The 12,326-nt window shown below is 45.9% G+C and overlaps 1 pseudogene; it reads right to left on the bottom strand.

Moving 5' to 3' along the window:
• Positions 1-3,778: 3,778 nt before the first annotated feature.
• On the bottom strand, positions 3,779-4,803 carry LOC123824251 (annotated as a pseudogene).
• Positions 4,804-12,326: the final 7,523 nt, after the last annotated feature.

The following is a 12,326-nucleotide window of genomic DNA, read 5'->3' as shown; positions in this document are numbered from 1 at the left end:
GGGAAAGGGCATTGGGAGTGATTGAGAAATGTTTACAAGGTCCCTCAGGTATGACTGGTAGAGTAGGGGTCTGAACTCCTAACTTCATACTCTTCTTGACACCGTGTGGCTTCACACATTTCAACCCAGTCAGAAGACTTTCAAACAACTAGCCTGACTAGGAGAGGATGAAAGTAAGGCTGGGACCCTTGGAAGGAAAGATCACTTCCAGCTGGAGGGACTTGGAAAAGTTTCATAGGAGGTCACATTTGGGCTGAGACTGAGGCTTAAAGGAAGAGTCTGTCAGTCCAAAAGGGGGGAAGGGCATTCCAGACATGCCTGGCAGAGGGAGATTCATGAGCAAGAGTGTGGAAGCAGTCAAGTGGCGGTGAGTTGGGGAGCCCTGTACCTCAAGTGCAGGGTTCGAAGGGGGGAGGAACTAGAAAGGGGGAACCAGGGGCTGCCTCTCATAGGCTTTGCAATTGATGTACAAGTTTGTGGTCCCAAGTGAGATTTTCACTCATCTGTGGGGAAATGAGAGAAAAGTAAAGATAATGTAGTGCAGTTTTCAGAAAGCTAAATTAATTCAACTCAAAAGGCTATTCTCAGCCCTGGCTGGTGTAGCTCAGTGGATTGAGCACGGGCTGTGAACCAAAGCGTTGCAGGTTCGATTCCCAGTCAGGGCACATGCCTGGGTTGCAGGCCACGGCCCCCAGCAACTGCATATTGATGTTTCTCTCTCTCTCTCTTTCCCCTTCCCTTCCCTCTCTAAAAAATAAATAAATAAAATCTTTTTAAAAATGTAATTGCAATCTGATAATTGCTGATTCTTTAAAAAAAAGAATGGGTACAAATGGGTTCAGAGGAGTTTAAGGAAGAAACAATTAGAACATAATAAATCTTTGCTATGTGATAAATATTTTAAAAAAGGCTATTCTTTATTTGGAGATTGTTGTAGCCTTATGGTGGTGGGATTCAAATGATCTCTTTCCTTTATGAAATAGGAGTGAGACATTTTTTAATTGTCTGTCCTCAGAAAAATAAAAATGTTTGCGACCCTCTGACTGTTCTCCTATTTATTTGTTTATTCATTTAAACACTGTCTTCCTCATCCATGAAATTCCAAAGTCTGGAGACTGTTGTGTTAGGGGACAGGGGAATTTTAGTAGAGATATAATTAAATGGATGGCTCTAAGAGAAGCACTCCAGCAGTCTCAGGTGGGGACATTGTAGAGAACCACGTGGTGATGCAGAGTCTAGTAAGGTGGCTGTGATGGTGGGGAGGAGATGAGAGATGGGTGTAATGATAAGGACAAGGCAAGGGGAAGCGACAGTGCATGAGGGGTCTGATGCCTGATTAGCACCACTGTCCACTACTCTGGCCAACCATTCTGAGTGCTTGGCATGGATTTAAATCCCTTTATGCTAATTACCCCAATCTTTTCAGACTCCCAGCAAGCACTATCAGCCCATGCCAACCTCTTAGAAATTGTTGGGGTGGGAAAACTCTAAGAAAGGCCAAGGTTCTCTATCCCAGGTCCTAGACACTACTACTCACATGCATATTCACTTCTGTGCATGTCCACAAACACAGAATGTACATGTGTTTGTGCACACTCTCAGCTACACATATATGTGCATAGACATGCCATTCAAGCTTATACACACACAAACACATGCAAATGCCCATACAGTGCACAGCCACAAGCATGTAGACTCACAGACATATGCCTGCATGTGCATATAAAAGTAGCTACACTTAGACGCAAATACATGCCTTCTCATCCACAAGTATACAGAAACAAATGGACCCAGGGAGATACACAAAATTGTGTAGGCATATGGAAGCATGCACCCAATGCAAAGGCACATGTGCAGGCACATATACACCTAGGGCTGTGGCAGACACCAATCAACACACAGTTAGATCTCAGGGTGAGAAGGCAGCCTGCCAGACCCACACACACACTTCAGTTTCATGTTTCCATTTCCAGTGCTATTGCTTTGAGGCCCCAATCAGACAGGCAGCCCTTCTGGGCTTGTAAACCCAGTTGAGGGCATGGGCTGCTCTGAGCCCCCTGCCTTCTATGAGCACATGGGAGAGCTGATGGCAAGGATGGGCATGGCTCTGGCAGAGCCTGCCAGAGCTGAAAGGGCCCTGTCAGATCATCTCATTCAACCTTCTTGGAGACCTGGTGGGGAAACTGAGCCCCACACCATATGGAGCTGTCCCTCAGCTGGAGAGAAACGAGGAGCTGGGAAACAGAGAAACTTTGGTTTGAATTCCATCTGACCCTGCCCAACACGCACATACACATACTAGCTGTGTGTCTTTGAGCAACTCCTCTCTGAGCCTCAGCTTCCTTGTCTGCAAAATCAGTTCCTGCCTCACAGAAATGCCATGAGGGTTCAGGCAGGTTGTCTTTAAAGTGACTGGCATGGAGTAGGTTGTCAACACACATGACTTATTAGAAGCAGATTTTCTGTACACTGGAGGCACCAAAGCAAAGAACAATGACTATTCCATATTTGGAAACTCCGGGATTAAGGTCTCAGGTCATGTCTGCTTTTCTGCCACAGCCTCCACATCAGAAGCGACCTATTTGGGAGCTGAAGGGTGACACCTTAGAAGCCAGGGATACTGGGAAGGTGGCAAAAAGCCAGGCCAGGGCCTCAGTCTGCTTTGAGCTGCCCTGGGGCTTAGGGGCAGCCAAGGGACAAGATGCTTGGATGTGAGATGAACCAAGTATAAATAGTTCCATACGTGTCTGGTGTGTCTTCCTTGGAGGCCAGTGGGCCGGGAGGGTATCTGTGGTCTCTGCAAACAACCAAGCACACATATGAGTACATCGCCCAGCCTCACACTTTCACACGTGCACAAACAGGACTGTTTTTTCAGTGTGTCCTTTCGCCCCCTTCCAGCACCTAACATGGTATTATGCGCATAGCAATTGCCCAGAATGTGGATCTTTTCTTATGTTACTCTCTTGTGTTAGGTGGGCATACCAGTCCTTTGGGGACACTGGCCTGGGAGGTGGAGAATCTGGCTGGAATGCTATCTCAGCCATGACCTCGAGATGACTTTGAGAGGGTCAACACTCCCCACTGTCCCTCAGTCTTTTTCCTCTTATAACATAGGTAGTCACACAATATCAGATATGGAAAGGCCCACAGAAACCACCTGTTCCTCCATTTTTTTCTCTCTCCAAACTACTGATGAGGAAACTGAGGCCCAAGAGAGGAGGAGATGTGCCCAAGTTCACACAGGGGGCCAGGGCACAACTGGATGCACACATGGTCTATGTAATAGATCATAATTTCCTCACTTATTTTGTGGCAAAATCTCAACACAATCTTTTTCTGGTAGTATCTAACAGCAATCCCAGGCGGGTCATCTAGACACATGCCACACACACATGCACACATCCATGCATGTGCTAATAACCCTGTCTCATTTGCTCACATGGCTTCTATGGGAAGCAAAGCAAATCATGGACAGTAATGTCCCTATTAAACTAGGAAGCCTTGTAGAGGTTAGCCACCCAGTCATGGTCCAACAAGGGACTCCAAGCTTTTCCCAAGTCATTGTCCTCACATACTTTTTTTTTTTTTAACTTTTACCAAAGTGACTTTTATTTGTATTTCCCACAGAAACAGTAAGTGGTAATTCAGGGCACTTAGTAATTTCTCTAGGTACAAAAGAAGATGTATGAAATCAGTAAATGCCATTTTGAAGAGTTTTCTGTTATAGATTCAAGTTGGTCTGTTCAGCAAAAGCCAATACTACTCCTTCAGTACTTTATAAACTGAATCTTCTACTTGTATCCATTTCCTGAGGCTTATGGACCCATTCAAATTCTCCACCTTTAGAATCAAAGGTTCTCTTTCCTGAAGAGATCTTAATTTTAAGGTAAAATGTCGTCTAAGTCCCTGAATTCCCACTTTCCTTTCACTCTTAAATATGTACCTGTGAAATCCAAAGAAGATATAATCCTGTTGACTGTGGAATGTGGCAACCTGTCTTCCAATAAACTGAGGATTGTGGGGGAAAGAGAGATGCAAACATTCATCCAACAGAATGACCATGCTGTGTTGTAAAATTACTCAGATTATTTCAGGTTTGTGTTCAGTGGGGTCCTTTGCCTCTTAATTTCTTTACACAGACAAACACTGCTCATTTTAAAATAAGCAGTTGGTCCATTTGGAAAGTGACTCAGAATTAATCTATCTGGTGTTTTATGATCTTCATCTATAATGATCAGATCTGTGAAATCTCTTGAGATGCGCTGTGGAATAACTTTTTGTAGAGCCAGCTCTCTTTTGTAATAAACTCGTGAGTTTGGTATAACTGTGGAGAGCTGTACACTCGTACTATTCTCCCATGAGGTCTATCTGATGTTGTAATGAGAATCTTGGGAGAAGTTTGTTGAAGTATGAAGCAAATTCGTTTGTAGCTTCATCATCAACAACCTCTTCATCATTAGGTTCCCCTGTGGCTGCATCACACACGCGCTGGTTGCCAATATTCTTGGGCAGAGGCTTTGGTGGAACCTTATCACCAAGAGCCTCTCCCTCTTTTTTCATCTTTTTCTTAGCTGCCAACTTTTCCTTCCACTGGTGCTGTTTCCACTGCATAAACGTTAAGTGTTGCCACTTTGGCTTTTAATCTCTGAAATGCTGAAGCCTGGAGGAAAGGCAGACATGTTTGGGGGTTAGACCCTGCTTTCCATCGCCCCATCCTCAATAACTGCACCCTCCTGAAGGTTCTTCAGTAGCACCTTTGCATTTCAGGCCTTTCTTTCTGTAGCTGCTGGTCTTCTGCATGGTGTTTGCTCCTTGAAGTCTGTATGGAAAACTGTCCTCACATACTTAGTTGCGCATAGGAGTACATATGTGTGTGAGGGCTTATCTGTATTCACCCAAGGACACATTCTGAAGCATCTTGTCCTGTTCAAGAGCTATTACAGTGCGCATGGGACTTTCAGGTGGCTGCCTGGGCACCTGTTCACATGGAGGTGTGCTTTTACACCCCCTATGCAGGCTCATCTTTGTGCACATACATGTGCTCATGCATGCACATGTGTTCACTTGTGCTTGTTCACACCCTGGGTCCTCTCTGTCCCCAGGCCGGCTTACAGCTTCCCAGTCTTTGCTCAGAATCAGCATGTCAGGTTACAGGGTGAGAATGTGGCAATGGCTGGTGATTCAGCAATTCCACTCCTAGTCCCCAGGATGTCTCTACTTTTCCAGACCTTTGTCATCCCAAGCAAGACTCATTTGCCACATGCAATGTGTATTTGCTGTGAGAGGGGCAGGAGGGATATAGGGAATTCAGAAGAGCACATGAATGAGTAGAAACCCTCACGTACTTCTGGATGCCATTCCCACATTCCATGTCAATGTCCTCTTTACCAAGTAGGTGGCCAGGCACTGTTGCACACCTCCAACAATACGGGGCTCACTACCTCTTTAGATAGCTTGTTTCATCTTAAGGTACTACCACAGGTCTGTTAATCAGCCTGAGTTTAGGTGTGTATATCTGAAACTTGTACATATGGCCATCTCTCAATTACTGGGTCCAAAGAAAGGAGTTATGACATAGACTTTCAGGTTGTGGAAAAACCACTTAGCAAAGGGCAAGAAAAAGCCCTATACCCCAGAGAAGGAGGTTTCACCCCCAGGACCTCTCTCTGCATTTTCACAGACTAGTCAGATTTTGTGTCAGTTGAGTGGTGGGTACTGGCTCCAGCACAGGTGAAAAATTCACACTGTGGATTGTCTGTGTGTAACTAATTGTAGATCATCTAGATGCTGACATATGCTCTGTATATGTGAGGCATAGGTCATTGGCATAGATGGTGTAAAAGAGATGTGAGTTCATTTTTGGGTGATCTAGGAAGCTTTCTTAGAAGAGTCTTCTCGTTCCAAAGAGAAGGCAGTTTGGTGTGGCAGAAAGAGCACTGGACATGGCGTCAGACTGACCTGCACACAATGCCCAACTCTGCCACATCTAGGCTAAGTGGACCTGAGCAAGCTGCCTCTCCTCAGTGGGTAAGACTTGGTGGAGTTACAAGTGCAATGCTGTACATACAAGCCTGGTGTATGGTGGACATGCACTTGGATTGGAATCTGAAGGGATGATTCATAAAGGAAAAGATAAGGGAGACTTCTTCAAGGACGAGTAAAGTTGGAGACAGGAGAGGGAGGAGGCAAGGAGCCAGGAGAGTTGCTCTGGGTGTAGACATTGAGAGTGAAAGGTGATAGATGAAGGGGCCAAAATGACAGACTTGGAAATCTGTGTGTGGGAGGTTGACCTTGGTATTCTTGGTGCAGGAAAGGACCAAAACCTCTAGCGTAAGAGGGCATGGCATCCAGCCCTTTATTATTTGAGCCACAATTCACTAGCTGTGTGACTTTGAGAAAATCACTTCGCCTTCTGAGCTTTAATTCCCTCTCTGTAAAATGCAGCTAATAATAGTACCCACCTTGTAAAACTGCCAGTGGGTTACTACACTAAGTATAAATGGCTTAGAAAAGTATGTGGCACCCAATCATCAAACATTAACCATTGTTATTATTTGTATACTGGAGAAAATTAGAATTCATACCTTGTAAGGCTGTAGTGAGAGTTGCATGAAATAATGATGGCAAAGCCTGTTGATATGTCTACTTGGTTTTTTATCTTGAATGAAAGCGGGGGGGGGGTTCCTTAGGCTGAGAATAGGCTTCAGGAATTCATACCTTCATTCAATTGAGCAATATGAATTCAAGTCCTACTAAATGACAATCCCTGTGTTAGGCCTTGGGCAGATGGATAATGTTTAGCAAAATAGCTATAGGTCCCTACCCATGGAGCTTTCTGTCTAGTAGATATAGCATGAGAGTTTTTCACACTCACAACCTCCCCACCCAAGTACCCTGTGGATGGGTATAACTGATTTAGTTCAGAAAATGTCAGAATAGAAATTGTCTGATCAGTCAACAACTGTAGCCTATCTAGCACCAGTGTGTGGCAATCCCACCTGGTCTGCAAGGTCATGAGATGGCTAAACTTGGGTCAAGGGTACTTCCTGTAGCGACACAGCCAGAACAGCCTTGAAAGTGGGCCCAGTCTGGGGATGAGGATGGGGACCTCTAGAACTTGCCTGATCTCAGTTCACTCCTAATGCTTGCCCCGCCCCCCTTTGCCCATCTCAGGAAAATGAGTGTGATTTGCTCAAGAGTCACCTGAAATTGGACAATGTTTGTTCCGGGGAGTGGGAGAGATGGGGATGGGCACTGGGAAGGTGAGATGAGAAGTAGAAAGCAAGGCATGGACTCTGACTGATGTCTTAGACACAAATTCTTACTTTGCCTTTAGCTTTTTTGGTGCCAAAGCAATATGAGTAGGAGCTGCTCAGGTTGGGGGGGCGGGTTATGTTGGAAGACATACCTGACAATATGGCTGGTAGGAAAGGCTGCAAATTGGCATTGGCAGTTTTTTTTTCTCCTGCAGAGTACTAGAAAAAGTTAGAGCTAAAATGAGCTAACATTCATAGAGCACCTATTATGTAGTAGATACTGTTTCAAACCCTTCACATATATTAACTCACTTCACCATCACAATAACTCTGCAAGGCAAGTGCTATTACTCTCATCATCTTCATTTTACTGAAACACAGAAAGGTTTGGAAACTTATCCAAACTCTTAAGTGATAAACTTGGGATATCAAACTCAGGTAATCTAGGTCTAAAGTCCATATTCTATCCACTGTATTTATGTTATCTGTGCCTCTGTTTCTCCACCTATAAAACAAAGGACTCTCTGAGAGTCCTTCCTGCTGTGGCACTCTCACTGTATTTTTTCTTACTTTTTAATTAAATTTACTGGGGTGACACACTGGTTAGTAAAATGTATAGGTTTCAGAGGTACACTTGTATAATACATCATCTGTACATTGTATTGTGTGCTCACCACCCCAAGTCAATTCTCTTTCCACTACCGTGTATCCCCCCTTTACCCTCTTCTACCTCCCCCTGCCCACTTTCCCTCTGGTCATTGCCATAATGTTGTTTGAGTCTGTGAGGGTTTTTTTTTTTGCTTAATCTTGTCACCTTCTTCATCCAGCTGCCCCAAGCCACTCCACTCTGATAGCTGTTAGTCTGTCCTCTATTTATGAGCCTGTTTCTATTTTGTTAGTTTATATTGTTCACTAGATGCTACATATGAGTGAAGTCATATGGCACTTGTCTTTCTCTGCCTGGGTTATTTCACTTAGCATAATGTTCTCCATGTCCATCCATGCTGTCACAAAAGGTAAAATTTCCTTCTTTGTTACAGCCAAGTAGTTTTCCATTGTGTAAATGACCCACAGTTGTTTTATCCACTCATCTACTGATGCACACTTGGGCTGCTTGCAAATCTTGGCTATTGTAAATAATGCTGCAATGAACATACAGGTGCATATATTCTTTTGAATTAGTGTTTTGGGTTTCTTCAGATAAATTCACAACAGTGGAATCACTTGGTCAAAAAGCAGTTCTATTTTTGAGGAAACTCCATACTGCTTTCTGCACTGGCTGCACCAGTTTGCATTCCCACCAACAGTGCACAAGTGTTTCTCATTCTCCACATCCTCACCAGCACTTTGTCATTTTTTGATTTATTGATGACAGCCATTCTGGTGAGTGTGTTGTGATATCTCATTGTGGTTTTAATTTGCATCTCTCTGATTAGTGACATCGAGCATTTTTTCATATGTCTCTGGGCCCTCTGTATGTTCTCTTTGGAGAAGTGTCCATTCCAGGTCCTTAGCCCAATTTTTTATTGTTGACTTTATTACAGATGTTCCCCATTCCCTCCCATTTGCCCACCTCCAACCAGGCCCTGCCCACCCCCTCTCCTGGCCTTCATACTACTATTATTATCTGTGTCCATGGGCTATATGTATATGTTCTTTGGCTAATGTCTTCACCTTCTTTTATCCAGCCCCCCCATGGCCCTCCCTCCTGAGATCTGTCCGTCTGTTCCAGGTATCCATGCTTCTGCTCCTATTTTGCTTATTAGTTTATTTTGTTCATTAGATTCCACATATAAGTGAGATCACATGATATTTGTCTTTCTCTGCCTGGCTTATTTCACTTAGCATAATACTCTCCAGGTCCAACCATGCTGTTGCAAAAGGTAAGAGTTCCTTCTTTTTCACAGCCACATAGTATTCCATTGTATAAATATGCCACACATTTTTTATCCACTCATCTACTGTTGGACACTTGGGCTGTTTCCAGATCTTGGCTATTTTCCTTTTCTGATTGATGTTTCAGGATTCTTAGCCTTTGCCCATTTTTTAAATTGGATTGTTTCTCTTCCTGCTGTTGAGTTGTATAAGTTCTTAATAAATTTTGGGTATTAACCCGACATCAGATGTATCACTGGAGAATACATTCTCCCATTCAGTGATGTTCTTTCATTTTGTTGACGATTTCCTTTGCTGTCTGGCACTCCCATTATATTTCATATATAATTCTCTGATCTTCCAGGCCAAGTGAAAAAAAAAACTGCTCCCAAAATGTCAGTGATTTCCACTCAAGGTCCCTGGGGAGGACAGGAAAGCCTGGGTCAGGGAAACGAGCCTGCACTGAAGGCCAGTCCTCCCAGCGGCCCCTGGGTCCTGAGAACAGCTGGAGGTTTGGGAAGTCCTGGGAGCCAGAGCCTGGGCTGAATTTCCAAGTCACTAGTAACAATACCAGGGAGCAGCAACTCACATGACCTGGACTGGGATGTAGGGTCAGAGGTTTCACAATAGGGTCGGGGAGTTGAGCTCTTTGACCCCACCCATCAGGCCCACCTCTGAGCTGCTGCAGCTGCTGGTTATCACCAGGGATCTCAGCAACCAGGTAGTTCAAAGGTTGGGGCTGTTAAGGGGAAGTCTTGTACTTAGGGAATGAGGCTGGAAGCCCTGGAAATGGGTGTGAGTTGATTTTCTCTGGCCCTTCCTCTAACCTGGGCTGGGTCACCCTGGGGCCTTGAGAGAAGAATGTGGTATGATGATAGAATGCAGTAGCTGCTGGAAATGGGACAGTAATCTGGTAGCTCAGCTTTAGCCTCTCCTTTCTCTCTCTCAGCCTCAGTTTCCTGATCAACAACATGGCAGCAGATTTCCTACTTCATAATTGATTGCAACAATGACATGTGCAAAAGGACCCACTGTGTGTGGTTGCTCAGCAAATGCAAGTTCAATTTGAGGAAAGTTGATAGGTTGCTCTCTGTGACCCTGGGCCCATGGCTTGTGCCCTCAGTTTTCCTATCTATAACATAAGAAATTATACCTGCTTGGGGAGAACCTAGAATTGGGAACATCCAGTGGAAGTAAAAAGAAAGTAGGAAACACTGGTGTTAGGACCCTGAAGCTCAGAAAGTGGGTCGTTTAGGTAATTCCCTCCACTCCTCCTAGCCCCACACCTGGTCAGACTAGTTCAGAGTCTGGAAAATAGGCTTCATTCCACTCTGGAACCACTGTGTGTCTCCCCTCCGGGCTTTTTCCTGCATTCACCCTGTATAAGGCCCCTCTCCTGGCAGTACTCCCAAGCTCTGGTCAGGAAGGAGGGTCCCTGTTGGCCAGTGGGAAAGTTAAGTCTTCGGGATATGACATTCCTGAGATTATCCAGAGAACCCCTGGGGGTTGCAGCTGCTAGCTCACTCTCCTTCCTGGCCCAGCTCTTGCCTGCTGTGGAGGCAGGGAGTCAGTAGGCTAGAGAAGGCTGGGGGAAAAGGGGCCCATAGGCCAGAATCTGGACCTGGAGAGGCCCTGTGGGCCAGGAGAGGAGTGGGGAGTAGGGGAGGTGGAAAGGAGGCCCTGCCAGGACTGGCAGGAGGAAATTAAGGTGAATAGAGTTCAAGGCAGCAGGGATTTCTGTCATAGGGTGAGTTATAAAATGACATGCAGATCAGCATTCCTGAGGCTATAGGTCGGGCACTCTTTTGGGGGTGGATGAGTGTGTAGTAGACCATGGTAGTCCTGGGGCATAGGCAAGAGGAGTCCGGCCTTCTGAAAGAACCCACACTCCATGCTAGTGGGGACAGCTCATACCCTCTGAGAGAAAGCAAAGGGAAGATAGAACCTCTGGGGAGTCCTCAGAAAGGCGGTCCCAGACTCAGTTCTACCAAGACCTTCTAGAATTCATTGCTTCCATTGACCTTTCCTGGCTGGGATTGTTCCTTACTCTTTCTCTTGTGAGGAAAGGATAAGCATCATTAGGGACCCACTGTCACTATAGGCAACAAGTCTGAAGCCCAGCAAAGAATTGGTCAAAGTCACATGTGTTGATCAGTCCTACTCTGAACTGGGTCTCCTCTGCCCTTTCCAGGAAAGAGATGGGTGTCCCTCAGGGCTGCAGCACCCGACTCCCAGCAGACATCACACCCTGAACATGAGTTCATAATCCCAGATCCCTGGGATGGGGTTTAAAAGTGGCCCCATGACACCAGTACTCTAATTTAGGACTCAGTGGCACACTCAATCCAGCTCCAGCCTGCATCCCACCCTCCATGCACCCAGCTGTCTCCACCCAGGACTGTGAGCACCTCAGAGGACCCAGCCTGTGTCTTATCTGCCCCTGTATCCAGCCCAACACAGCCCCTGTTCTAGGCCTAGCCTTGAGGAGTTGGCTGAGTGCACAGAATACACTCACACACTCATGCACACACAAGTGGCCAAGCTCTCTGCACCCCCTCGCAGTGGAGAGACCTCAAGAGACATCAGCTCCTGAGGGGTCCACAGAGCCTACTTCCCACAGTAGCCATAGCCTCTGCTGGCAGAACATGGGGCTCAGCCTGGGGGCGGTGAGAGCTCAGTCTGGAGGAAGGGAGGGTCAGGCTGTGAATAGGGCTCTGTGTGGCTCAGCTGAGAGGGCCGGGGGAGGCTGGAATGTGAAGAACGTGCTCTCCTGACTAGCCCCCAGGCTTGGGCCTGTGGCATAGAGCTGGTCAGGAGCTCAGGGGAAGCAGAGAAACCAGGCAAGGAAAGGAAGAATAATTTCCCTAAGCTTGCCATTAGATGGTAGGATAAGGGCTAGTCACAGCGCTTTCAGGTTTAGCAGAGACCACGCACGGATAGTGAGCTCTGTCCCAGCCACTTCTGGCTGAGAACTCCTTGGTCTGCACAGAACCTGTCAGTGGCATTTGCACCCTGTCTCCGAGTCACCTCTCTCAGACTTCCCAGCTTCTTGAACAGCAAGTAGCTTTCTGCCTCCACCCCCACTTTTGGCTCTCTGTCCGTTTCACTTTTTCAACATGGCTCCCTTTAATTCTCAGAAACTCCCTATCTGTCTTTTTTCTGTCTAGTCACTCTATCTGCCACTAGATTGCA

Source organism: Phyllostomus hastatus, unplaced genomic scaffold (assembly GCF_019186645.2).
Source record: "Phyllostomus hastatus isolate PE091 unplaced genomic scaffold, TTU_PhHast_1.1 phas_contig_551, whole genome shotgun sequence".
NCBI classification, from domain to species: domain Eukaryota; kingdom Metazoa; phylum Chordata; class Mammalia; order Chiroptera; family Phyllostomidae; genus Phyllostomus; species Phyllostomus hastatus.
The sequence above is the reverse complement of the archived record's forward strand: the minus strand, read 5'-3'. Positions and strand labels throughout refer to the sequence as shown.